We start from the raw sequence: 27116 nt of genomic DNA, 5'->3' as shown, positions 1-27116 counted from the left end.
ATAATCAAGTTAAGATGAGGTCATTAGGCTGGGGCCAATACAATATAAAATACTGTCCTTATAAGAAGGAAAATTAGGGCACAGAGACAGACATGCATACGGGAGAAGACCATGAGAACATGAGTAGAGATCAGAGTCATCCTCTACAAGCCGAGGACAGTCAAAGATGGCCCGCAAATCACCAGAAGTCAGGAGAGAGACCTGGGATGGATTCTCCCTCACAGCCTTCAGAAGGAACCAACCCTGCGGACACCTTGCTCTCGGACTTCCAGCCTCCAGAACTGCAAGACAATAAATTTCTGTTGTTTAAGCTACCCAGTTTGTGGCACTTTATTACACCAGCCCTGGGAAAATAGTACAGTGTTGAGAGGCCAGGAATGGGGAGAGGGTGACATCCTCTCTGATGACGCAATTACAGCAGAGTGGAGTGTTCCTAGAGCCTCCAGTTATAGGTTCAGTGTTTGCATTTCCTAACTTCCTTCTTATCTTAAAGGCAGCGGCTGGGGCCAGCCCGGTGGCGCAATGGTTAAGTTCGCACGTTCTGCTTCTTGGCAGCTCAGGGTTCACCGGTTTGGATCCTGGGTGTGGACACAGCATTGCTTGGCAAAAGCCATACTGTGGTAGGTGTCCCACATATAAAGTAGAGGAGGATGGGCATGGATGTTAGCTCAGGGCCAGTCTTCCTCAGCAAAAAAAGAGGAGGATTGGCAGTAGTTGGCTCAGGGATAATCTTCCTCAAAAAAAAAAAAGAAAAGGCAGCGGCTCCCTAGGTAGGCCATTCCGTGACAGTTCCTGACAATTTGGCTTAGAACCTGCTCCTGCCCTTCCCATTCCCTAAATTAAGTCTCTTTCTCTTAAACAAGGTCCAGCGGATTCTGTTATCTACAACGTGTGTCGTATGTCCTGAGTAAAGGACACAGTGATATTCCAAAACATATCAATGATTCCAGCCCATAAAAAACAAACAAAAGTTCCAATTTTTTCTTTGAGTAATATAGTATGTGGACCCGTAACAAGAATGAATAAACCAAAACAGAGTGAAATTAGGTAGTGCGTCTAATTAAAATTAGGTCACAAATCTCCAAAAAAAAGTCTGTTCTCTTTAGAGATTTCTGTATTTGCAGGCTTATACCAGTGGTAAGCTGGTTGTTTTTGCCTAACTAGGTGAAACGAGAAGAAGCAGACAGACAGAAGAGTGGGTGGGTAGATAAGGATAGAATTGGTAAATATGGACATAAACACTTTAAGTATTGTTGGTCAAATAGAATATTTCGCAGTCATGGTTTTGGAAAGCTCCGTTCACGATTTTATAACATAAAACTTTGGAGAGAAATCAGTCACTCAAACACAGGCCCAAGTTCCACACAATTTGTAGTCAACTCTTTGTAAACCACGTGAATGATGTGCGAGGCTAAAACTCACAGCAATATTGTTAATAATCACCATAGTTCAGAGCTGGTTTAAAAAAGCCACAATGCTTACTGAGTATAGGCCTTCTCTACTCCAAAAGGATAAAGAGTCTCAGAGAGGTGAAAGAACTTCCTCAAAGTCAAGTGAAGAGTGGCTTGATTAGCTGAAGAACAAACAACTAACCCTTACGTAAGAAATCATCCTTTTCCTCAGTGTCCCCAGAAAACATGTTTAAAGAACCAGTTGTGTATTAAACACCGATAGATACGCACAGAGAAATGGGGCAAAGTCCTGCTTCTCTAATGCTGGGAGCACCGACTCCGATGGGCATCGCAGAGAGATCTCAGCTGAGCCGTCCAGGCCTGGCCCAAAGGCTGCCTGCGTTGTGAACCTCTCCAGGCCCCAGGACACATCTGTCTCTGAACCTCAGAGCACGTCAGTGGTTTCTCAGTTAGGATACTTGCCACTTATTTGTGGAGGAAACCGTGAGGTAACACTTAGTGACCACCAACACTGTGTCAGGTGCTTTCCTCAAAACAATCCAGTGGGTGGGAACTATTATCATCCACATTTTATGGATGCGAGTAGCAAATAACTCTGCCGCTGGGGAGCAGGGGTCATGCCGAGGCGGTCCAGAGCCCACGCTGGAAGCCCACCTACAGCCCCTTAGCTGTGTGAAGGCTTCAGTGGCACCCGCCCAACCTTCTCTCCTACCCTGCAGGCTTCCTGAGAACAGAGTTCATGCTGATTCGTGTCTATATCCTACAGGACATTTCCAAGAGTGCCTGGGCAGACTTAGAAATCAAATCATTAACTAAATCAATGAACAAACCCATACGCGAAGGAGGCATTAGGACATCTGGGACCAGACGGCAAGAACACCTCCCTGGTGAACACACACAGGTGGTGAGGGGGTTGGAGAAATGCCATCCTCTTTCTTGGGTCACTTCATTGCCCTGTAGGCCACCCCGTGAAGGCTGCTGAGCTAAGACTCGCTACAAGGGATGCACTGACGGGAACAGAGCCAGGGCAGGAAGGGAGCGAGCTCTTCAGGCAACTCTGCAGTGGAAATATGACTTCGCCACTCTCTTTCTTTCTTTTCTGTTGTCTTTCTTCCCAAGATGGGTGGCCTCCATTTGAAGAGTTCAGGGCTCCACTTGACGTGTTTGGAGAGGTCACCACTGGGCCTCCGGGCAGAGAACAACCTGACCAAAGCAGCAGGACAATTATGTTAAGGATCTCCAGGCGCACGCCATAAAACTCATATTCACTCGGACGTATGATTCAGCCGCTCGCAGGTCCCTGCAGTTTAGATGCGTACATTTGATTTGCCTTCCCTCACAGCCGTCATAAAACCGCCCTAGTGCATGACTCACTTTCCTTCATTTACTCACATCGCCGCGATGATAATTAGCCCTGGCGAGCAGTTCTCCTCGCTAGACTGACTCAGGTTCGTTAAAGGCAACAGGCTCCTGTAACAGGGGGTAGAGGATGCAGACGTAAAATGCAGCTTGGCTCACGGGTTCCAGGATTGAGAACGAACACACTCGTATTTATTTGAGCTCCGAGTTGGGAGGTCTCCCGGTCAAAAGCAGGGTTCTGGAGTCCAGGTCCTCGATGTCGGTCAGTCCCTCTCAAGGTAGCAGCTGTTCAGTAACTGGTAGCTGGGACAGAAAGGCAAGAAAAAGAATGGAAGTGTTTTCTTGCTATTATTATATTTTATAGTAAAATAGTCTATAGGATTACCTATTTGGCTTCAGATCGCACGTCTTATTCCTCAAAAAGTTAAACACAGAACTACCTGTGAGCCAGCAATTTCCCCCCCAGGTACATATCCAAGAGAACTGAAAACAGGCATTGAGACAAATGCATGGCCGTGCGTGTACATGGCAGCACCATTCGCAGTAGCCAAGGTGGGAAAGCCCGATGTCAGTCAGCAGATAAATGGAGAGACACAAGGTGTGGCCTAGGCACAGAGTGGAACACTATTCAGCCCTAAAAAGAAATGGGTGCTGACACAGGCTCTAGCACGATGAACCTTGAAAACATCATGCCACGGGAAAGAAGCCAGACACAAAAGGTCACATGTTGTGTGACTCCATTTATATGAAATATCCAGAATAGGTAAGTCCATAGAGACAGAAAGCATGTTAATGGCAGCCAGGGGCTGGGAGAAGGAGAAACGAAGAGTGACTGCTTGCTGGGTACAGGGTTTCCTTTGAAGGGGAGGAAAAGATTTTGGAACTACATAAAGGTGATGGTTGTACAACACTGTGAATGTACTAAATGCCACTGAGTTGTTCACTTTATTTTTTTATTTTTATTTTTTTTTTAAAGATTGGCACCTGAGCGAACAACTGTTGCCAATCTTTTTTTTCTTTTTTTCCTTCTTCTTCTCCCCAAAGCCTCTCCCTCCCGCCCACCCCAGGACACAGTTGTGCATTCTAGTTGTGAGTGCCTCTGGTTGTGCTGTGTGGGACGCCGCCTCAGCATGGCCTGTTGAGCAGTGCTATGTCTGCGCCCAGGATCCGAACTAGCGAAATCCCGAGCCGCTGAAGCAGAGCATGCAAACTTAACCACTCAGTCACTTAAATATGAAATGGCAGACCCAGGACTCACATATGGGCGTTCTTATTTCACGCTAAGATCTCTTTACTGCACAAAAGTCATTGTTCTCAAGACAGCTTGCATCAAGACAACGCAACTCCTACAGATTTTTGGAAAAGACACAGGCCCTCTCAGTGCCCTCCTAGATTTTTAAATCTTTGAAAGAAACAGGTAGAAAACACCCAATGAAGAGACAGACTGGATGCCCTGGAACAAGCACGATGGTATATTTACATTAATAAAAACTAGTATTTCACAATTTAGTATTTTGCAGAAATATTTACCCTGGATATTAACGTAGCAAAAATTGATCCCCCCTCCACCCTCGCTAATCTGATGACAAGGTTTTATCCGAGGCCTCCATGAGCACCCAGCCCATCCGGCCACACAGGGTCCGGGCTCAGAGTGTCATGGTTTGATGCTCTGCTGTTGCCCTCTTGAAATTCTCGATCACTTCTGGACAAGGGCCCTGCTTTTTCATTTTCCACCAGGCACCACAAATTATGTAGCTGGATTTGCCAACATCTAAGTAATTTGAATCCTTATCTGACCTACTTAGTACAGTTATCGTAAAGATCAGATGGGGTTTTTTTTTGCAGTTTACAAAGTGCCCTCACCTAAAAGACATTGCTCTTCAGTTCACTGGTTTGTGATTATTGATGTTCACAGACAGGTGGCTCCATGAGGGACTTATTACTCCTTTGGCAGGTGAGCAAACTGACCAGAGAGGGTGGGCGACCACAGAGGCCACGGGCCCTCCAGGGCAGGGTCCCCCAGACGTGGGGCCCCTGACGCTCTGCCCGCAGCTTCCACTGCCATCTCGTCCTCCTTCTGCAGTAACACCTCCCCGGAGAGGCCTCGCTCACACCCCAAACCGTGGAGGGACCCCCCTCACTCTCACTCCCACTGACTCTTTGTCACGTCACCCGGTTTGTGCCCTTCATAGCATTGTCACAATCTGTGCTTCTTTCTTTTTCGTTTTTCCTTGTCTGTCCACCCCACCGGAACACACACTCTGCAAGGTCACGAACTTCCCTGTCTCCCTCTGTGTGTCGCTCCAGCATCGTGCGCGGGGCGGAGAAGACGCGCACTAAGTCATTTCTTGAAAGAATGAAGAAATGAATGAAGAAGTTCAGGAAGGCTCTTTTCCTGCGGACTGGAGGACGCTGCCTCCTGCGCTGACTCGAACACCTGCAATGTTCTTCTGTCACGTGGTCAACGGGTGGCTTTTACTGGAATGTCTTGGTTTACAAATGTTTAACTATTAGCTTACTTATCTACCTTCTCTGAAAATGAGATTCTAAACGATAATAAAAAACGGCTTTGGAATTTGCGTTAAGCCAACTGTGTACATGGTACAGAATGTTCTCAGAAGCCAGAGGACTCATGAATAATGAGGCAGCCACTTCCCGACTGCACAGCCTCGCCTGCCCCGAGTTCTCCCTAACCCACAGATCTTTTGCTTCCTGACCTGAATCTACATTCTCTCCTCTCCCGTGAGAGATAAGAGATGAAATCCAGGGGAATCACCTTTATCTTGAATCCCGGTGGCCACCCAGCTGCATAGTCAGAACACAGCTCTCTCACAGAAAGAGCGTAGTTAACGCCGTATGCCCCAAACTCTGCTGCCAGCTGAGCCCTGAGCAAGCACATTGTTCTGTTCACACTGGTGATGCTCCGTGGCTCCCCACAACAAAGCTGCACCAACAGGACCCGCAGGACGCCGGGTTTGTGTCGCAGCAGGTAGGAACCTGCAGTTACAGCACAAACAGAAGACGTCTTTGGCCTTTCCTGAGTTACACGAGTATTCATCGTGCTTAATAAAATCAGGATCTATTATGCTATTTACTCCATACACAGTAATTTTTTTGACTAACAAATTTTACACATAGCCTCACTCAAATGAACTAGTGTCATTTACACGTGCGAGCGCGCGCACACACATAAATTATCTCACTACACGCTCAGTGTAAAAAATTCAAATAATATAAAAGTACATAAAATAAAAATATGTAGGGATCTTTATCTACCCCATCCCATGCCCCTCTCCCAGACGTACTTTTTTAACATTCTTAACTGTAATATTTTTCTCTTACCATTTTAGAATATAATGTTCTGACACTCTTTGCGCATTTAAAAACATTTATTTCAAGACAATCATAAAAAGCATTTATAAAAACTTTTATTGATTTTAAAATGCATATGTTTTCACATATTAACTTTATGAACTGGATTGCCTTACATTTGATAGCTTCTTAGCTTCAGTGAGACACTAAATTTTTTAGTTTTTAATTAAATAGCTCACACTTCATGGATTGTTTTGAAACTTGCTTCTCCGGAGAACCTAAATAAGTTCTTTACGCAACGTTTACCATTCTCACTGCATTTCTATTCACATTACAGTTTGATATTTTTAAGCTGTAAACTATACGGTTACAGCTCTCACATTTTCAAATTGCTTCTAAATTTATTCCTTACTCCCCGTGCCCCCCACCACAGTGCCATAAGCGTAAAGGTCCACGTCCTTTATAAAAGATTATGCAGATGAGACGAAGAATTTGGATAGTACTCTGGGGGACGCTCATAAGCTATAGCTAATATGCACCCAAAATACAAATATCTGTCCTAATGCTGAGGGCCACGGGTGCATCATTTGATGCACACTGGTTGATTTCTATTTTCTTTAAGGATGTATAATTGGGACTGTTCCACCACATACGCCCATATGAGGGCTGTGGGCTGTGCAATATCTCGCCGTTTTCCCCTGAGAGGAAATGGGGAAGTGGGGCGTTTGCTAACTCCACTCCTGCTTCTGTCCACAGCAACTGTCCCAGCCCTCACATTGCCCTCCCTCCCCGTCCCTCCCCAGTTACGGAGCAGCCCTCAGTTCTCTGGAGCTGGGCCAGGGCTGAGCGGGACGCGGGTGAACTCAAGAAGACCGCAGCCACATAGAGTAACAGTGTAGAGAGAGGGAGGACTCTGACCTGGACTCAGGTTGGCTGTGGTTCAGGAAACACCTCGGAGAAGCAGATGAACTCTGGGCCTCACAAGGGGGAGGTTCCAAAGGTTCAGGTGAGGCTGGGACTGCTTGACGCTTCCTCTGCGCAGCGAGCAGCCAAGTCATGCCACAGATGCCCCATAGACTCTGGGCCTGCCCCGCATCTCAAGAGACCTGTTGGGACTGAGAAGCCTAGACACAGGAGGGGAGTCAGGTGAGCCCTGAGTGTTGCCCAGAATATGGAAGTCAACAGCTGAAAAACGATCCCTGGGCATAAACAGCATCTCACCCGTTGAAGGCAGTAGGGTATTTACAATCTCCACAGTATACCATTCTAAGGGTCCAAAGCACAAGCGGAACTTGTATTTTGAACTGTGAGATTAGTCAGCATTCTTGCCATTTACCTTCATGGGAAGAAGGCACTGCAGTGATTTTTGACCCAATGGCCTGATCCACATGGCCAATCAGAACCCACGAATCTGCCACAAAAGTCCTAGCTGCCTTCTATCTCCAAAGAGACCTCAAGTCGGTCCGCCTTTCACCACGTCCCCTGCTACCCCAAGTCCAGCTGCCATCGTCTCTCGCCTAGGTTGTTGCGATAGCCTCCGCTCGTTTTCCATCTCCTGCCGTTGTTCTCCACCCATCAATCTCCATACATAAGCCAGAGGAATCTTTGAAAACATCAGCTTCTTATGCCCCCTCTACTCTATCCCATTTAAAAGCCTTCTGTGGTTTTCTACAGCACTTGGAATAAAACCAAACTCCCTGTCCTGGACGACAGGTCCCTAAGCATCTGCTTCTGCAGTGTCTTCTTTATGTCACTCTACCACTTACAAGTTATGTTCCAGGCACTTGAACATGCCGAGCTCTTTCCTGTTGCAGAGTGCTGGCCGTTGCTTCTGCCTGGAAAACGTTCCCTTCCACTCTGAGCGTAACCCGCTCCCTCTCACCTCTAAGTCTGCGCTGCAGTCTCACCTGCTCGGGAGAGCTGTCCCTGTCCACCTGTGTGAAGCGCCTCTCCCATCACTCTGTCACATCATCCTATTTATTTCCTCTTCGAAGGGCGCTTATTACACTCTGCAATTATCTCACGTGTTTGCTTGTTAATTTTCTGTCTTCCTATATGAAAATTTAAACTTCTGAGAATGAGGAACGTTGTTAGTTTCCACTTTGTGTCTCCTTTTTCTAATCTAGAACATTTCCTGAACAATTGGACCATAGACTGTTTTGAATGAATGAGTGGGCGTGATCTGCATATTTAAAATTAATTAGGAAGGGTTGCATAGCAGTAAAACCCACCAGCCCAGGGCTGCCTGTGTCAGGATGTGGGAAAAGGCTGAGGGAAACCAGAAGAAAGCCGTTGTTCGCAGCACAGGCGCCTGTCAGCCTCACAAGCTGTAAGCCCTTCTCTGACCTGCCAGCTCACAGTCTCAGGGCAGAGTCTGAACATCCTTGGGCAGGAAGTTCCATGACTGATCCTGATGCATCTTTGTCTAACAGGATTGGAAAGAGCCTTTCCTTTGCCTCTGGAGTCGCTCTTGCTCCCAGTGGACAGCTATGGGGTGCTAACCTGTGGTTAGAGTCCACGCTCCATCTGTCCTGCCTAGCAGAGACAGCAGGCAGAGGGGGACCCCGCAGGGCTCTCAGAGTGATGCTCTGCCATCAGCTCCCAGGGAAGCGGATGAGCCAACTCAGATCACAGGGCTTCAGCTTTTGCTAGGGTGTATGTGAGCAGTGTGAGTGTGCATGTTCGCATTTTAAATAGCTCTTCCCATAAAAGCAAAATATTGTAGAAAATTTGGAAAATGCAGGAAAAATATAAAGAAGAACTTAAAAACCACCCATTAATCTTCTGCCCAGAGATCATGATGTTAGCATTTTGGTACAAAAGAAAACTAACCATAGCCATTAATACCAATTAAGTGCTTATAATCTGCAAGGCATTTTCCCGCCTGCTTCACACATATTTACTCAGCTAACCCTCACAACAATCCAGTAAGGTATTTTCCTTACCCATCTTACAGGTGAGAAAACTGAGGCACAAGGTGGTTAGGAAATTTGCCCCAAATCACACAATCCCAGGATTTAACTGAGCAGTCTTCCTCCAGATTTTGCATTCTCAACTTCTATAGAGTAAAGCTCTCTGCAATTGTAGATATTTATATTTCTATAAATACACACACATCTTTATGTACGTAACAGGGCAAAAAATGGTTTAAATATTAACAAACTTTCCTCATCTTCTTATTAAGGAAGAGAGTTCATTTTTTGGTTAACTATCAGATCTCTGAGAAAATAAACAAAATTTTTTGGATTCATTTGTTTCCGGTTAAGGTGTGACCATCTTCCTATTGCAAGAAGTTTTGTTTGCTCTCTTGTTAAACCATGAATGGGCGTGTGATTTTATCATGTTTTTCCTATGACCATGGTGATGACCATCTCTGCTCCATGTCCCACACCCTTTAACCTGCTAACTAACTTGGCCTTAGGTTAATTAGCTTGGTGGGGATTTTTTTCTAAACCATGGTTAAATTTTGTTTGCCTGTATTTTGCCTCAGCATTTTCCCTCTATTTTTAAGAATTTCTTTAAATAATTTTCTTTTCTCCTACTGTCCTTATCTGGTTTTGGTATCAAAGTTACAATAGACATTAAATGAGTTGACGAGTGCTCCATCTTTTCTTATTCTCTGAAGGTGTTTAAAAATGGAATTACCAATACCTTGAACAGTCTGGGCCCAGGATTTTGCTCACAGAAAGATGTTAAATTTTTAATTCAATTCCTTTAATGGTTATGACACAAATCAGGTTTTATTTTTTGAGTCAGTTCTGATAATTTTTATTTTCCTAGGAGCACATCTATTTTTTATAAGTTTTTAAATTTATTGGCATAAACTTGTTTTCTCTCATTTATCTATTCTTGGAGTGCTACAAATATTCTCTTTTTAAATTGCTCATATTGTTTGTGACTTCTCTGTTCTTTTTTCTTGATAAACCCTGACAGAAGTTGCCATTTTTATTACTCTTTTAAAAACAAAGTGATGTTCTCATTTATATCTTTGATTTCTACATCATCAATTTCTGTCCTTCAATTTTCTTTGGGTTATTCAGTGAGCCTGTTTTTCCCTCTGATTTCTTACATTGGATGCTTAGCTCAATTTTTTTAATTTCTTCTTCTTTAATATAAACATTTAAGTCTATAGATTTACCTCTCAGCAAAGTCTTAGCTACATCTCACAAGTTTTTACATATACATTTTGGTCATTATTTATTTCTAAGATTTTCCTGGTTTCTATTAATCTTTCTTTGACTGATTTGGAAGTATGTTCTGAACTTTCTGAATGTATAGAACATTTTCAGTGATCTATTTATTGCATTACAGTAAGAAAATGTGATAGATATGTTACTAGTCTTTCAAAAAGTCTTGAGAGCTTCTTTAAGGCCAAAAATACCCAACCAATTTCCAGAAATGTCCCATGTGTGTTTAAAAATGTAAGTTTTGTGCCAATAACTCCACAAAAGTCAGCTTCTGTACCTCCTGTAGATGTGTTTCTGGTCTTCAAGGAATACCTATATTTTCTTGCCAGTAAAAATTACATTAAAAGAACATTTTTTAAAAATAAATACTTTATCCAAAACTTTTACATATGCTGGACTAGGAAGGAATCTTGATTTTGAAAATGGAAAATTTCTGTAAATTTAAGATGAATGATTTCTTTCACCTTCTAGCAATTTGATCTCAATTGTAGCATGAATTATATTGTGCTGTGATCAGATATTCAGGAGTCTGTTTCTCTCTTTTGATATTAAACACCTTGGGGAAAATGCCTATGTCATCCTCATTTTGTAAGCATTCACGTGCTGGAACATAGTATTTTGTTAATAGATTTATCTTAAATTGTTGAAATTCATTAATAGTAACCCTGCCATATAGGTAAGCTCACAGGCAGAGACCTTCTTATCCACCTTTGTGTCCCTGAACCCAATGTGGTGCCTGGCACAGTAAGGACTCAAGGGTTCCACTGATCAAACCCAAGAAAGTCATTTTTTCAAATCTGCAGAGAGGAAATGTTGTTACAATCACTAAAGAACACATGTGAGTCAGCCTTCGAAACATTTTATTCTGTGGTTTGTTCATGAACCCAAAAGGGAGTTTGAATTTGCTTCCTGAAAGAATTTTAATTGGGTTCAACTGCTGAATTCTTGCTTCCTCTCCAAGGACTTGTGCTACAGATGTATTAAATAATTCATTTCTGTGTTTCTAGAAGTAATACTTATAGAAATTGACACATAGAATCAAACTTCCGATGCTCAGTAGCAAGGTAGAATTTATAGATTATTTTCCATGAGTCAGACCAGGCACGTCGGAATCCAAGACAACTCAATTCCTGGTGCAGGGTTTCTGAGAACGTGTCCAGAGAGATGTCACCTGCAGTCAGAGTAGGCGTCTCTGCTCTCTTTTCTGCAGAAATGATTAGTTCCCCTGAACTAGCTCCCTGAAACAGAAACTTGATTTCCCTTCAAGCCTCACTAAACCGAGTACAATTAAGTGCACACCCCACAGGACTGGAGTCCAAAACCCTGAATACTTCTTTCCATCTATTCAATATGAATTGAACCCTTACTCTGTATAGTGCTGTGTCCTCAGTCACCATTAATCCTTCATCTGTCATTTTATCTTGTTTGACTTTCCACTACTCTTCTTGCATCAATGATACAGGAGTGCCGAAGAGTGAGAGTGATCTAAGTCAGAGCTAAGAATTCATAACGCAACAGCCAGGAGAAACATATGGGGGTATTTTCTGCAGCAAAATGTGTTACACTTTTAAATTTTATTAAACAGTCTAAGGAGTCAGAGCCCGCAAACCCAGTAATTACAGCCACGCAATAGAGCATTCATGTCTATTATACCAGAGGATTCAATGCATGAAGGAGATGCTAGAGTCGAAGAACTTGCCTGGCACTCTCCAGTGTAGATGAACCAGAATTACATAGGGGAGAAGATTCAGCCAATGAGGATTTTTAAAGTGCCAGCACTCTACTTGGTTTCAGACACAGATTTAAAAACTAGGGTTTGCAAAGACTACGAATTCTTGTTAGAGTAACTGAGATGAAGTGACTTATACCAAGAAGGAGAGAGACAGAGACAGAGACAGAGAAAGAACCATAAGCTTGTATCTAATCAGAAAGCTACATTTATCTTATGTTCATAAAACTATGTAAAATGAACCTCCCCAAACTAGCAAGCTCAAAAATGGAGGAGGAGAACCAGTGTATTTTATTTTATGTTGGGTGAATGAATTTGGATTAGTTTTTTTCTCTGCAGCCACTCACATTATTAACGAATTAGTTTTCCAAGAATTTTTATTCCATTTAATGATAGAGACATATTCTTCTTCCTGTCCATGATTTCAGTGCCGAGATAGCTAAAAAGGACTTCGATTGTACCTTTTTGAATCGGCCTTGAGTTTTCTTTAAATTCTACTTTTAGGCTGACTGCACTTGATGAGAATAGCATGAAATATATGGGTTTGGTTTGCATATCCTAACAGAAATTGCAACTCTACCAATTCTGGGAGGAAAAATCCACCTTCCTCGATTTCCAAATGACTATGATGATGGGAAAGGCATTCCACCCTTCTCTTCCAAGCTCAATGCACTTTAGACTGGATTTCCAAATATATGCATTAAAAGGAAAAAAAATCGACCTGCTGAAATGCGTCTGCCACATCCTCTGGCCCCAGGTGACTGCAGGTGCCGTTCTCTTCTCTAACTGAGCACGTGTCCACTTCTCCTCCGTCGGCGTGGGTACGGGGTCGATCCGAGGGCTTGCTGGCCTATGATCATTGAAAGGGAAAACCTGCCTCTTGTTTTCCCATCACACTCCTTACCTTTTCCTGCCCACTAATAACGTGCCCACAAAGACCATGGAAGGATCACTTCAGGATGAAAGAGGGTGGCCCCCCAGAAGGGCAGGCTTTGACTAGAGTGCTTCTTGACAGACTTCTGAACTCATCCGGGTAGATTTCTCACTTTATTCCAAAAGGTTTTCACCGCCATAGGTTGTCCATAGAGACCAATTACACCACAGTGGCAATAATAATTATTTTCACACATTTAGAAAAGTCAAGGCACACATGATAGATTGAAAACACATCCTGGAGGAACTTGCCTCCCTTTTGGCTGCACCTGTTATTCTTTGTTATGCACAATGTTATTAGTGCACAGAGGCTATTGTCAAAACATTTACAGCAGGCATTGAAACATGCTTAGAATGTAATAGGCTGCTAGTTACTGATCGCCTAATGACAGTTATTCTGGAGTGCTAAAATACACTGCTTCAATCGCTGGACTGCTCAGATACAAGGCTGACGTATACTCTCTTAAATGAACACAGTAGTTGGGGCAAGAGCACAAAGACCTTAAAAGCATCAAGTCCTAACGGCTAGGCTCGCCGGCCTGACTCAGAAACACATACGTTTTCACAGAAGCCTTAAGTAAAATGTCTTAACTTGATGCTGGTTTTAAAGTATAACACATTTAATTTGATGAAACACATCTATTGTGTTGGTAATGTTTCTTTTTTATTACAAAAGTTTAAGATGTCTATTGTTTTAAAATACATATATAATTACTCCAGTGGTCTGAAAGGGAAGATGTGTACCACCTGCCTCTTCATGTTCCACTCCCATGGTAATTCACCCATCCCTGCACGTGTGCACGCCCCACACTGCCAGCCTGCAGGAGGTGTATGTGTGTCTGAGTCCCTGGACTAACATCCAGCGTATACATAGATTGACTTGTTTGTTCTTACCAAGACGGAATTATGATTTGCATATCATTCTGTAATTATTCCCATTTCCTACCACATGGACATTTTTCATTGAGTCAATACCTCAATCTTCCTCAATTTTTAAATATCATACAGCATCTGAATAAAGGAATGTATCATTGTTTATTTAATTATTTTACATATTTAAATTGTTTCCAATTTTTCCTATTACAAACAACACTGTAATGAACCTATTCGTCTTTCATCACGAATATACTTAGCTTAGGGGTACCTGTATTCCTCCACCCTTCCGGTCTTAGACAGCAAATACAAATTTCTTCAGGATCCCAGAGCTGCTATACTGATGCAAAATGTTGGAAACAGCTTTTTGAGCAGCCACTGATGCAGTCATATTGCAAATTAAATCAGGTTGCCATCAGAAATCAGCCTACTCCGCGACTTCTAACTCCCCCACGTGAACGTGTGAAGTCTGGATTCTGTGTGTTAAGCTTGTCCCTCTCAACACTGTTATCATTTGTTTCCACTATATCATAAAATATTTTCTCCTGAAAGGGAAATCAAAACATAAGCTTTAAAAATCACACAAATGAAAGAATTGCTACATCCATTTCCTCATTAGAACTGTATTCAGGGCGTGGTGAAGATCAGGAAATTAAGAACCCACCTAGTTAAGGTGATTGAGCAGCGGGTTTGCTGGAAATTTCCAACAAGGTCATGAATTGAGTCTAACAATTTGAATCCTCGGTTTAGAGACAGTAGTCAGGAGTCAAATACAATGTAACTTGCCCAGCTCCTTAGAGAGAAATTAACATTGTTGGTAAAGACAAGTAATATTAGAGTCACATCTCTTGTTTCTCCCACTATTTCTGGTTTTCAAGGGGAGAAGTAAATCCCTAAAAGTTAGGGGGTCGGGAGAAACTTGATAAAAATATTTATCATTTTGAATTCTACATCCCATGAGTTTATTCTAAAGCAAGTATCATATAACTTTTACAAGCTGAGAAACTGAGGCTGCAGTCTGGTGGGATGGATCAGTTGGCCAGTGAGGGTCGCCCATCTCAGGCTCCCAGGTGTGTGCTCAGTACCCCGTCACTGCCGCTCGCCCTGCCGTGAACCGCATCACCAGGATAAGGCATCCTTTCTCAGCCTTGAACAAATCCAGCACTGCCCCTGCAGTGCTCAGAATGCGCGATTTCTCATGCAGACTGGCTTTTATCCCGCTAAATGAGCAACATCCTATGCACCCTCCAGGACTTTCCTCTTACAGTCTCTTCTCCTGGAAAAATGACAGGTTCTTCTGAAATGATATCCAGCCGCTACAACCTCCACTGCTCCTTCCCCTGAAGAGGAAACAACGGTTCAGAGAGTGAAGCCATACTTTTCTTTGCGCCTGACAATGTTTCGAGTCCCAAGGATGTTTGTAAAGGGTGGCTATTGTGACACTGTACTGGTTATGCCTGGGCATGGCAGGGAGCACTGGAGCTCTGGAAAGGAGTTGAGGTTTTGCTAATAACCAGACCATGGAAGCTCAGATGGCAGGCACTGCCCTCAGGGCCAGAGATGCCTCTGCCGGCCTGCCCTCTGCCTGTCAGCACACTGCCTGCTGGGTGGGGCATTAGGAAGCCCAGGAACCACAGCACCCAGATAGACCCCAAGAGGGGGAGGAAGACGATTGGGAGAGGTTTCTTGCAAAGTCCCTCTTGTAGCCTCCCCTCACAGTCTCTTCCTTCCCATCCCGCCTCCCACTGCTGCCCCCCTCCCCATGCACCTGCATACACTTACTAGGTAGAGCAGTGAAATTAATCCACCACTCTACACACCTTAAGTGGATGTTTGCAAGAAATGTCCTTTCCCAACGCTCCCCATCTTGATCCAATCCAATCGATGCTTGCCTTTTACAGACTGAGGACAGTATTCTTCAGTCTGTGGGTCTGTGTATTTTAGGACCTGCTACAACATCCTGCAACACAAGTTTGTGGAAGGTAGGGAATGTGTTATACGTATATTTTTAGCGATTAACTCATGAACATTAAGAGCACTAAACAGTGATAGGTAACATTTTGCCGTTACTTGCTCATTGGGTTACGTGTACTACAGGTGCTCAGGCCGCCGGCACCAGGTGAGGAGCTGACCGATCACTTAGAAAAGAAGAGTGTGCTGTCTTCTCTCCGACATCTCCCTCCTCTCCACCCGCAGCTCCTGCTTCCATTCAGACACTCGGTTTCTCTCATCCTGACAATTACAGCTGCTCCTGCCCCTCCCAACACTGTCCTTCTCAACACAATCCTGCTCCTAGAATGATTTCTCCAGAATAAAACCCTGGGCACGTACCTACCTCCTGGAACCCCTTTACGGTGTCCCCACTGCATACTGGGGAAAACTGATGCTCTTTAGAGACACTTAGCTCTCGACCACGTGGCCCTGACCCACCTCCAGCCTCATGACACCAAGTGCCTGGACCTCCCTACGACACCAGGCTCTTTTTCCCCGCCTCCACACTAGCTGCCACGGCTGCCCCACCATCACCACCTTGGCATCATCCCACACTCCCCACCAGCCACCTGAAGGACTCACCGATAATATTTCGTCTTTCCTGTCACACCCCAGGTGGAATGTGTGCCCTCTGTATCCGGTTCACACCTCTGTCATGTTGACTCTGCGTGTCCGGGGGAGGCTGGGGCCTGTTACTCCGCATACCCCGTCCGCTGCCCCGTGCAGCACACAGCGCGCACTGAACAAATGTGTGCTAGCCTGCTGATTGACTGAAGAGTGAGTCTGTCGTCCCAGCCAGTGCCAGGTGGAGCCTGGATCCAAGCGAGCATCTTCCTTTCCTGGCACTCTCCCAGCCAAGGCTGGCTCCTCTGTTACTGTTTCGGGTGCTCTCAGGGTTGCTGTGGTGGCGGCTGCGCTGCTGCTGCTGAGCTGGTGTTCATCTTACTACTCTGGCGTAGTGGTCCTCAACCTCGGGTCCCTTAGCTCTATAAGATTCACCTGGATGGCTTTTACAAAATACAGATGTCCAGGCCCCTCCTCAGGCCGGTTAACCAGAACTCTTGGGCTAGAGCTCAGGCATCGGCATGCATGGTTTCAGGCTCCCCAGGAGATGCCAGCGCAGCCTGGATTGACTGCACTGTGTGCTTTCCGCAGTTTACTTAGCGACTGCAGGGGGCTACTCTTTGAGGTGGAGGGCCAGGAATCAAGATGGCCCACAACATTGCCCATGTGAGGAAATGAAATGCCCAGAACCCCACAGTGAGTTCTGAGCAGAGTCAAGAGAAAGTTTGGCTCAGATGTTTTCCCACCTCTGGGCTCCACTCGAAGGGATGACCAGCACGATTTCCCGGGGGGCTTTGTTTCTTTATAGCTTACAGCACATGTCCCCAATGCCCAGCCAAGGTGTGCAGATTTAAAGAGATGCCCACACTTCAAGTCACTCCTGACCCCTCCTGAAGATAGTGGCATGATTTCCCAGACAGCCTTCTTAAAAATACTTCAGCATGTGAGATGTGTTCATTGGTTTACCATGTAGCGTTTCATCCAGTCAATTCATAAACTAGATTTTTAGGAGCAGTCCCCAACAGCTTTACCCTATCAACAACGGAAGATTTAGAGTGTTATCAACATTAATAAAATACCTTGGCTGAATTCCTCCTCTCCTCTTTCTACCCCTCCACTCCCACACCCACCTCGATCCACATCCTCCGCCTCTGTGATAATGTGCTGGGGTCATGGCCGCCTCAGGGCCCAGCTAGTGGGGGCGTCACCTAGCCTGCCTGGGAGATGAGCATCATCATGAATTTAGAGAGAAAGCAGATGCCCTCAGCCACCTCAGCAGAAGCCCGTGGCAACAACACTCTTCCGACAGCATTGTGAACACAAAAATTCTCAAAACAAAGAAATTCCCACTGTGGCTCTGATCTGAGTCTCCTGAACACAGTCCTTTACTGAGAAATGAAATGAAATTGTTGTACCTAGCAGCTGGTCTTCTCCAAAGGTCTGAAATGCTGGATCCAAGTCAATATATAATAATTGAGCATCTATTACATACACTGGTAAGTATCCTGTGGGGGGAGACACAAAGCCTGGCCCCCACTTTCCAAGGAATCGCTATTAAGTGAGCTAGAAAGACACGTCCAACAATATTTCAAATCCAACCAGAACATCAGTATAATATAGGTCTAACAAAGGATAAGAAAGAACAAGGAAGAATGATTAATTTTGACCGAAGAGAAATAGATTGATATATTACATATATTTATGTCTAAATACAGTTTCTGAGCAAATAAAGATCTTTTAAGATAAATTTTATTTCTCTTGTCTTTATATTCTTTTCCTTTCATCATCACATTGCAACCACAGATTTCTTTTGAAACAGCACCATTAAGAATTTGCCGTATGGGAGATGGTGGGAGGTTGGGGATCCAAGCAGTTTAAAAATAAATTTGAAAGGAACTTCAGCCTTGGGGCATCCACACACACCAGCACAGCAATCTGTTCAGAGAGGGGAGGTTTGCCACTGTTTTCTGTTGTCCTCGAAACCTGTCTTCCAAAGGTACAAATCAGGATGCGCATTATCCTGTACGTGAAATGAATTTAAAATAAATCTAGCTTAGAAATCACCTCTTGCAAGATTAGCTACCTACACATATATTGCTTAAAAAGTATTGGAAATGGAAAACATTCTTTAGTTTTTTGCAGTGAGACAACATACTTAAATGTGCACATATAAACAACTCTCTTTTGAACAATATTTTGGCATAAATGAAATGACTGTCCTATAGCTGTGCCGCTTCAGCAGAGGCAGCTTCTCTGTTTTTCATATTTATCTGAGCAGCAGAGCACAGCATCGAAGTGCAAGGTACGCAGGGTCCACCAGCACATTTGTCTCAATTCGCTGAAACTTTTAAAAATATGTAGTTATTTAGTAACCAAAGAAATATAAGGATCAGTTCTTCTATAACGTGACAAGGATACAAAGAGTGTAAGGCAGAGATAGGATGGATAGCTGCTTGGGACGTGGACCTCATGGGTAACCAAAATACTGAACACTTCATCCTATCTTAATCAGAAAACCTGAGCGAGCCCAGTGGCTCTCTCTCTGTGGCTGGACTGTATCCTCATAAACCTGCTTTGCACCCATGTTAACACTCAGAAGAGTATGAGCTTTCATACATGTGTGTAATGTCAAGGATTTAACAAAAATTACTTGCCAAAGGCAAAGGATTGCCAGGGCTGACTGCTTAATTGGTAGAGAACTCACTTTCTCCCTCCATCTCCTTCCTGTGGTTATCCTTCTTTTGTATTTCTCTGCTTTTTAGCATTTATATTGTATAGTCTACAGCATTGTCTAAAAAGAAATTTGAAAGCTAGCTATCGATTTTTCGCCTGGGCCGAGATAATTAAGAATTGCTTAGTCATTTTGCTCCCTCAATAAAATTATAAATGACTCTTAAAAGCTTTGGAAGACTGAATTAATTTTATTAATCATTACACCTTTTGTGCATTTGACATATTTCAAGACTAAATCATAAATGCCTAGTGGGCAGAGATCGCATCTTTTAGAAAACACTGCTGCCGCCTACAGCAAAGTCACACACTGAATGAAGCTAATACATCAGGGTTTCTGGGGTCTTGTCCTTGTAAAGCGTATTTTCCCATTGCACCTTCCAAGGAGAGGGTGACCGCAGCAGCCTCTGGCTCCAGCTCCAGCTCAGCTGTGGGGATGACAAGACGACAGGAAAGCAAAGGCTGAGGCCTCAGAGGCTGGACCTGTTCTCAGCTCTTCATCTCACTTCACTCAAAACAGACCTACATCCGAATTTTCAGCTTTTTTATTCACTGATTCACCCGAGATTTAAAAAAAAAAAAAAAAAAAAAAAGGGAAGCAGGGGGACTAAAGTCTGTTTGAAAAGTCTAGTTTTAAGGTCTGGAGAATGATTTTAGATGTTTTTGCTTCCCAGAGTGAATATGAATGAGGGGGGAGAAAAAAGAAGATATTAATTCATAGGTCTCTGGAAAGCTTTCAAAATATATCCGAAACAACCAAATCTTGGGGGGAAAAAAGCCGGCAAATTTAATAATTAGCCCGCCTTGTCAGAACCAGCATGTCTGCCTCACATTGATTCAAGATGCAGTAAAATCACACTCGCAGTGTGACTTAGGTTAACATCCCAGCAAATCGGGGCCTCTTATATAATCAGAATGAACAGTACATTAGCAAACACTTATAGAGCCTCAACAGTCATTTCAGTGTTTTAAATGTTTAAAACGGATACATTTACAGTTCCATGGGAACCTGGTAGAAACAGGCACGATTTGATGCTGAAGTTTTGAAAAGGAAAGTAATCTCTGATTATGATTTGTTCCCAGAGGCAAATGTGGCCTACTTTATGACATGGGGTCCACAAATGCTCTGTCATGAGAATCGGGGCCCCTTTCCATGCTCTTAGAAGACGCAGGAGTTCTGTCTGGTGTGTAAACAGCAACCCAGGCTCTCTGCCTGGACTCCACGCACGCCGGGCGACAGCTCTCATCTGGTCTAGTGGTTAGTGGTGGCCGTTTGGGGAGCGCATTTTGAGCGAACTCAGAGGGACCGCAACCATGACATGGAGACGCCCATCACCCATGGTGAGGGGAGCGGTGAGGCTGTGGGGGAGCAGGCGCTCACTCCATGTAGTTGTCTTCCCTGGTTTGGGCTAACACCTAGTATCTTTCATACACAATTTCCAAGTCACATGACTTAAAAGAAATTCCCTACCTCCTTAAATACTCTAAGGATTCTCTTTCCTTTACTACTAGATACATGTGTGTACTAGATCAGGGTGGGAGGATAATTATGATTTAAAAAATCAGTATCCCATTTAGTTCTGAATATCCATAAATACTTTCTTAAATACAAATTAATTCTGAATATCTATGTACACTTTGTTGAAAAACTTTAAAAACTAAAATTAAAAAACTCTTTACACCAAAGATTATTCCTCCTATCTTTCATGAATTTTTTTTCCTGGGCTGTAATTGTATGTTTATAGGGATCAAAATGTCTCCATTCAGTGGAATATCAGGAAATCTTTAATATGGACGTACACAGAGATGGCTAACATGTGGTTCCCAATCTCAAGAAGCTCACCATCAAATGCACCGTAGAGACATATAGCCAATCATTGCATTATGATGTGTGCAATGACAACCAGGGGTACCAAACAGACCTGTAAGGGGAGGAGGGGATGGAGACAGAGCATCAAGGAAAGCTTCCTGGAGGAGAAGACGTGAACTGATCTCCAAGGGATGAGTGCATATTATCCAAGAAGAGACCAAAAGCCTTTTCCAGCTTTCAAGTTCCCTGCATTCTAGCTCTGTCTCTCTCCTCTCTCTTTGCTCCAGTGCCATGGGCATTCTTAGCTTCTTCGCTCTCCTTCATGCCTAGGGCCATCTGAAATGCTCTTCCCTGTGTCTGGAGTTTCCCTCTATGCCAGGCTGATTCTTCTCCATCCTTCAAACCTCAACTCACATGTTAGTTTCTCAAGGAAGCCTTCCTTAGGCCCCTTCCGTGTGCTCCTCAGCATCCTACACTTAGCCTTCATTGCATTCATCATCATTTTAATTAATAATGAGTTGTGTAATTGGTTGTTCACTCTCTGTTTTCCCTGCAAAAACACAAGCTCCACAAAAGCAGGCCCCATGTGTGTCTTTTTAGACTCTCTCTGAGCACCTGGCATAGGGGGATACCCAGGGTAGATTTTCAATGGCTACTTGGTGATGCAACAGCCTGGACAGGAGATGATTCGAAACTGAAGGAGGGCAGTGGGAGTAGGGAAGGGGGAGAGCCTGGAAAGAACGATAAGATGCGCGTTGGGATGGCCAGGTCACACGTGTGATGGGGAGGAGGGAAGGAGAAGTGAACATGACTCGTGGATTCACTGTCTCACTTATCACTTTGGCTTGCTAAGTGTCAAAAAGCAGTGCCTTATATCTCTCTGTACTATTTCATTTAAAACACACTCCACAGCAATTTAGTTACTGCTTTTTTGATGTTTCAAATGGAGATTTGAGAGTTGTATGTACAGCTATATATTAAAAGGTAAGTCGTTAGTCTAAGGCACCCTATCTTTGCTTTGATCCAGACCCAAATATTCGGTGACAGGACAACCTCATAGCTTCATAGCTTTGACTAGTAATAGTGAAGGAATTCACAGTAACAATGGTGCACAGGGTGGAGGGGCCCTAGTGTGATACTCTTTGAAAACTATCCCCTCTCCATCTTATCCACTCCACCTCGTCCCTTCTTTCCTCCTTCACTACGCTCCCAGCATGGCCCTCCGTCTGCCTAGGAAGGAGCTGAGCTGCAAGGTTGTCACTTTATCTGAAAGGTGGAAAAGGATTAATTCCCTTGCTCTTCCACCTGAGTTTCATATAAAGATGACTTGTAATTTTTGCTCTCCCTTACTCAATTTCAAGGCCTTCCCAACCAAGAATGAATACAAAATGGGATCATTTAAAGACTCCCATAGTCTATTATGTTTGTGTGCAGAGGAAGACAGAATAAAAGTTGAGGCTGGCAGTTGTGCATTACACTGCATTTTCAAGTGCCCCAAACATTTCTTCCCAATCCTTAATTTTTCCTCCAAACCACTACAATAGCTCTAGTATTTGTGGTTTAAGTATATATATAACATAAACATGTATACATCTTGTGTATATATCCGTATCCATCCTTGTCTCTTACAGGTATTTTGGTCAAGAACTTAAATCTCAAGTGAAGTTGTCCATCTTTGAAGGAGCAACTTGTCACTTCGTAGATGGTGTCTCCAAGTTTTCACAGCCTAACTGATGGTCCTGGAAGGCATTTCAGTAAATGTTTATGTAATTAGAGCAATATACCAAATATGAGGCATATCTCCTTAAGCGAAAGAGATCTGGCTTGCCTTTCAGAGCCTTAGGTATAACCATAGTTTACTTAAGTGGAAAGAATTTGTATGGTTGACCCAATTGATAAAGAAACCCTGGAATGCTCCTAAATCTCTGAGCAACTGGGCTGCAGAGAGCAGGAATCTTGCGAAATTGTCGGTCTTATCTGCTCAAGCTGATCAACTGAGAACCACCTGGTGCCGATTCTGACTCTATCTTGTTTCTTTTGTTATTGCTGTTGCCTCTCTCTCTCTTTCTCTCTCTCTCCCCCTCCCTCTCAAATGCTTCCTCGTGTCATCTTTTTTTCCAAACATTCAGTAATTCTTATTGCAACATGCCCATGACTAGGAAGGCCACCGGCCAGTGCTGGAACATACCGTCCAAGATATGTAAAACACAACCTTGATCCTATCGGGCTCTCCGTAATGCCCAAGTTGACAAGGGAACCACAAGGATGACTCGTATTAACAAAACAATCCCAGGCAGAGGCTGAAGCAGCAAAGTTGTACAACGTTGCGCGTTGAGTGGCAGACTTCTGTTATCGAAGCTCACCTCAGCCAGGGTAAGGGGTCCTGGAGCTTCCTGTTCGTGTTACTTAACAGTATGTCCCTTAGGTAGAAAATTCCAGTGATTCACTCCACTTACACAGTGGTATTTTATACGCTTGGCACAAACTGGCACAGACCATTGCTGATTCCAAGAATGTACCCAACCAACGATGGAGAATGCTGTACCCAAGAAACACAACCGCCCACCCATGCTGTTCTGTTGTACAATCCACCCTGACTTTGGAGGAACATATTATCTCAAAGTCCCCCAACTTTGACCTTGCTTCACTGATGCAGCAAGTTCCGATGACCCTGCTTGTTCCAGACCAGCCCTGCTGGAAAGCTCTCTTCTCTCTCATCTTTGGAGAACAGCAAGGGGTTCAGACTGTTGAGATTGTGACCGTAACTCATGCAAAACCAGAACATTCCCAGATGCCTCCACATGTTACGAAGCCCACTGGCGAGAAACACAATGCAAGTTATCAAAACTAAGTGGGTGTGACAGCCTCTTTCTCCATCCACACGCATCCTCAGACTGCCCTCTTCTGATTTTTCTTTTCCTCCAAGGCTGCTTTTGCTGCCTGTGTCATCTTATTTCAGTAGAATAAGGGTATTCCCCACCAGTTTGCCTCACAGCTCTTCTTCTCCTCATGTCCCCAGCATTAGCCCCCAATGAGATTAAGAGTCAAGAAGCTAAGAAGGAGAGGAGCACATTTGGGGTGTGGCAAGGTTTGGGTGGTTTTGCCTGTTCCTTTCACTGTTATCTCATCAGCTATTCTGTCTTCTTTCTGAGAATAAACAGAATAAGGACATAATGAAGGGAAATCAAATTCTTCTCTCATAGACTATTCCTTACATGTGGATACTTTATATATAAATAAATGTCACATGTATATATAGCATCAGGAAATACGTGTTTGACATTTTTGCAAAATAAGCCCAAGGTCCAATCAAAGGTGTATTAAAAGGTAGTCATTTCTGGATGATAGCCTCATCGTGACACAGAAAAACATAAGATGCTGCAGCTCCCCAACCTACGCATGGCGCACAAGGCTTACCCTATTTTTCGAGCAGAAAAGGTAAATACTAATTCACCACCCCCCCTGTATTGCCCCCTTGCCACTGTGAGCACACTCAGTAAAGACGGCTGCAATTTTCAATGACGTTTACAGCTTTTAAAATAGCTGCCCTGTGATTTGCTTGCATTGAAATCAAACCTTTAAAAGCTAACGAGCCCTCACCCAGATCAAAACCAAGAAGACCTTGATTACTATGACCCAAAACCCAACCACGGACCCTCCAGGCCTGAGAAGAGGATTCACGAAGTGACCCTAGTAAATCACTTAAAGGAAGAAGGAAACAGTGAGCACATCCCAGATTCTTGCATCACAAGTATTACATTTCTCTCTTTTTTGGGGGATTTCTTTAGGAAAGATCAGTCACACCAGTGATCTCAGTTCTCCTCTTCCTTGAGAAAAATTGCTTTTTTCCAGAATCCTAGAATCTCAGCCTGAGCAGAGACCTTAAAAGCCACCTACCCCTATGCTGCATGCATCGCACACGTGGCCTCTTCATCACACCCAGGAAGCAGTGCCTGCTCTCAGCCTCAGCCACCCTAGCAACGAGGAGCTCAACTGGACCACGGCATTGTCTATCTTTTAGACAAGTCAAATTGATGGAAAGGTCTATATCTTGTATGGTCTTGGTTAAGACTTTAGAAGCCCCAAGCATGAAAAAGATTACGGTGTTCCCTGCCTTTCAGGCAACATGTAATTCAAAACTTAAAAATGCTGAATGGTAGGGACTGGCCCCGTGGCCAAGTGGTTAAGTTCGCGTGCTCCGCTGCAGGCGGCCCAGTGTTTTGTTGGTTCGAATCCTGGGCGCGGACATGGCACTGCTCATCAGGCCACGCTGAGGCAGCGTCCCACATACCACAACTAGAAGAATCCACAACGAAGAATATACAACTATGTACCGGGGGGTGTTGGGGAGAAAAAGGAAATAATAAAATCTTTAAAAAAAAAAAATACTGAATGGTAAAATAAGGGAACAAAATTTGGTCCAAAATTTCCTCATAATGAAAAGTGTTATTTTCTTTTAAATCTCAAATGCCAAATTTTTTTAAAAATCCATTCTATAATTTCCTTTTGGCCTTTGATGTCCTGCTTTCCAACGTCCTACGCTCTTGCTTAACTTGCTAGTGGGGGGAATCCACCACGGTCCCCTAAGTCTTTCCTTACTCAAATGAAACATTCTTCTTTTCACTCTTCCTCAGAGATCACAATTTTCAGTTTTCACCTCTCTTTTCTAATTGTGCTCTGATTTACCACTGCCCTCCGCTCCTCTCTCAGTGTGTGCAGCCCAGTTTGGACATCGACCCCCCACGTTGTAGATATGGTGTCAAGGAATGGCTTCCCCAACCCTTGGCCATCACACTATAGCAGTAACTCACTGAGCGCGCAGTAATCAAGACCCCTCACTTGTATTTTTTCTAGCATCCACGCTGTGCTTTATGGTGCCTCCTTGAAAATTAGGAAGAGGCACCCGCCCTGGATGGACCCAGCCTTGACTCCCGCCCTTGGCCAGGCGCCTGTGTGCAAGTTACAACCTGCTTAAACCTGTGAGTTGGCCTTGCAATTTGCCTACCCCTCCTGTGTTTGTGTTCCTAATTTTCTGGAACTAAGGGCAGCCTTTACATATCTCCCTTTCACTTTTTATCTTGTTAGATTTGGCCCATTGTTCCATCCTGTCAAGCTATTTTGGGTTCCAACATATTTGCCCTCCCACCCAGAGTCATCAAGAGAGCACAAGCTGCTTAATCTGTCGGCTCAGTGGCCCCACCAAGAGGAAGTGAGGTCTGTCAGGGGAATTCTTATTCCTCTCACTCTGACTGAAATGATCACCTCTTCCCCTTCTAGCGGCTCATGATGACAGCCTATTCCAAAGTTTCGTCAGTATCAATAACAAATTTTCCACTTTGTGGTCTGAGGAATTGAAACTTCTTCCCTTTTCTGAAAACTAGGACATTTTCCCATCCCCATCCAGCCTCAGGGCCCTCTCATGCTCCACGATTCCTCAGCTGTCACTGACAGCGATTTTCAACTGAGATCGCACAGACCCAAGGTCAGAGGTCTCCTGAAATTTCTTTTGAAGTAGCTCAACTGGAGATTTTTACAAATAAATGGAAAAATTGCCATGATACAGGGTTTATTTTTTTACTGCAGTGCAGAAGTTCCTTTAGTCACCTTTTTCAAGAAGAGCAAACTGTTATCATTTAGCTTAGCGCAGGATTTTCTTTTAAGGTGACAATAAAATTCCAGCAACTACCAAAACAGTGATTTGTTTAAAAATATATTTAGTTTTTATTCCTTTTCATTTTTGCCATATGATTTTTTCTTCTCATTTGGGAACCTCAAACTATTAAAAAATGTAATTAGTATCCCATTTTGTCCAAGTTAGAATTTCAGTACAGAAATTGTGTTTGTAATTTTATATAATCATATTGCTATGATTATGTAACCCTATTATCAGTAAATTGTTGTTTAATCTATAGTTTAACTGTTATCAGAAGGAATAGAATATACTTTCAGATTTTTCTGAAAAACTATTATACCCATAGAAAGAAATCACATCAGCCAGCAGACTTTCATTTTCCACAGTTACACTGTCAAAAGCCGTACCATCCTTCCCACCTTCTCATTTCTACCATGGCTCAAGTTGCCTAAATAAGAAGTTGCAGGCATCTGCCAGCACCTCCTACAGTGAAAGACCTCTCGGCTAATTCCATGCCCACAGGGCCTTGCCAATGGTAGCAGGAAGCCAAAGGAAGAGATGTGCTGTTCAAACAGGGGAGAGT

At 43.7% G+C, this 27116-nt stretch overlaps 1 long non-coding RNA gene across 2 annotated transcripts; it reads right to left on the bottom strand.

Annotated features, from left to right (window-relative positions):
• Positions 1 to 687: 687 nt before the first annotated feature.
• On the bottom strand, positions 688 to 12839 carry LOC124246371 (uncharacterized). Of its 2 annotated transcripts, none has more exons than XR_006890478.1 (3): positions 12721 to 12839; positions 7002 to 7207; positions 688 to 3074 (listed from the first exon to the last, which is right to left on the bottom strand). It is a non-coding gene; the product is annotated as an uncharacterized LOC124246371 (long non-coding RNA). The 2 variants fall into 2 exon arrangements; XR_006890479.1 differs by lacking the exon at positions 12721 to 12839 and adding an exon at positions 7991 to 8030.
• Positions 12840 to 27116: the final 14277 nt, after the last annotated feature.

This window comes from Equus quagga, chromosome 11 (assembly GCF_021613505.1).
Source record: "Equus quagga isolate Etosha38 chromosome 11, UCLA_HA_Equagga_1.0, whole genome shotgun sequence".
NCBI classification, from domain to species: domain Eukaryota; kingdom Metazoa; phylum Chordata; class Mammalia; order Perissodactyla; family Equidae; genus Equus; species Equus quagga.
The sequence above is the reverse complement of the archived record's forward strand: the minus strand, read 5'-3'. Positions and strand labels throughout refer to the sequence as shown.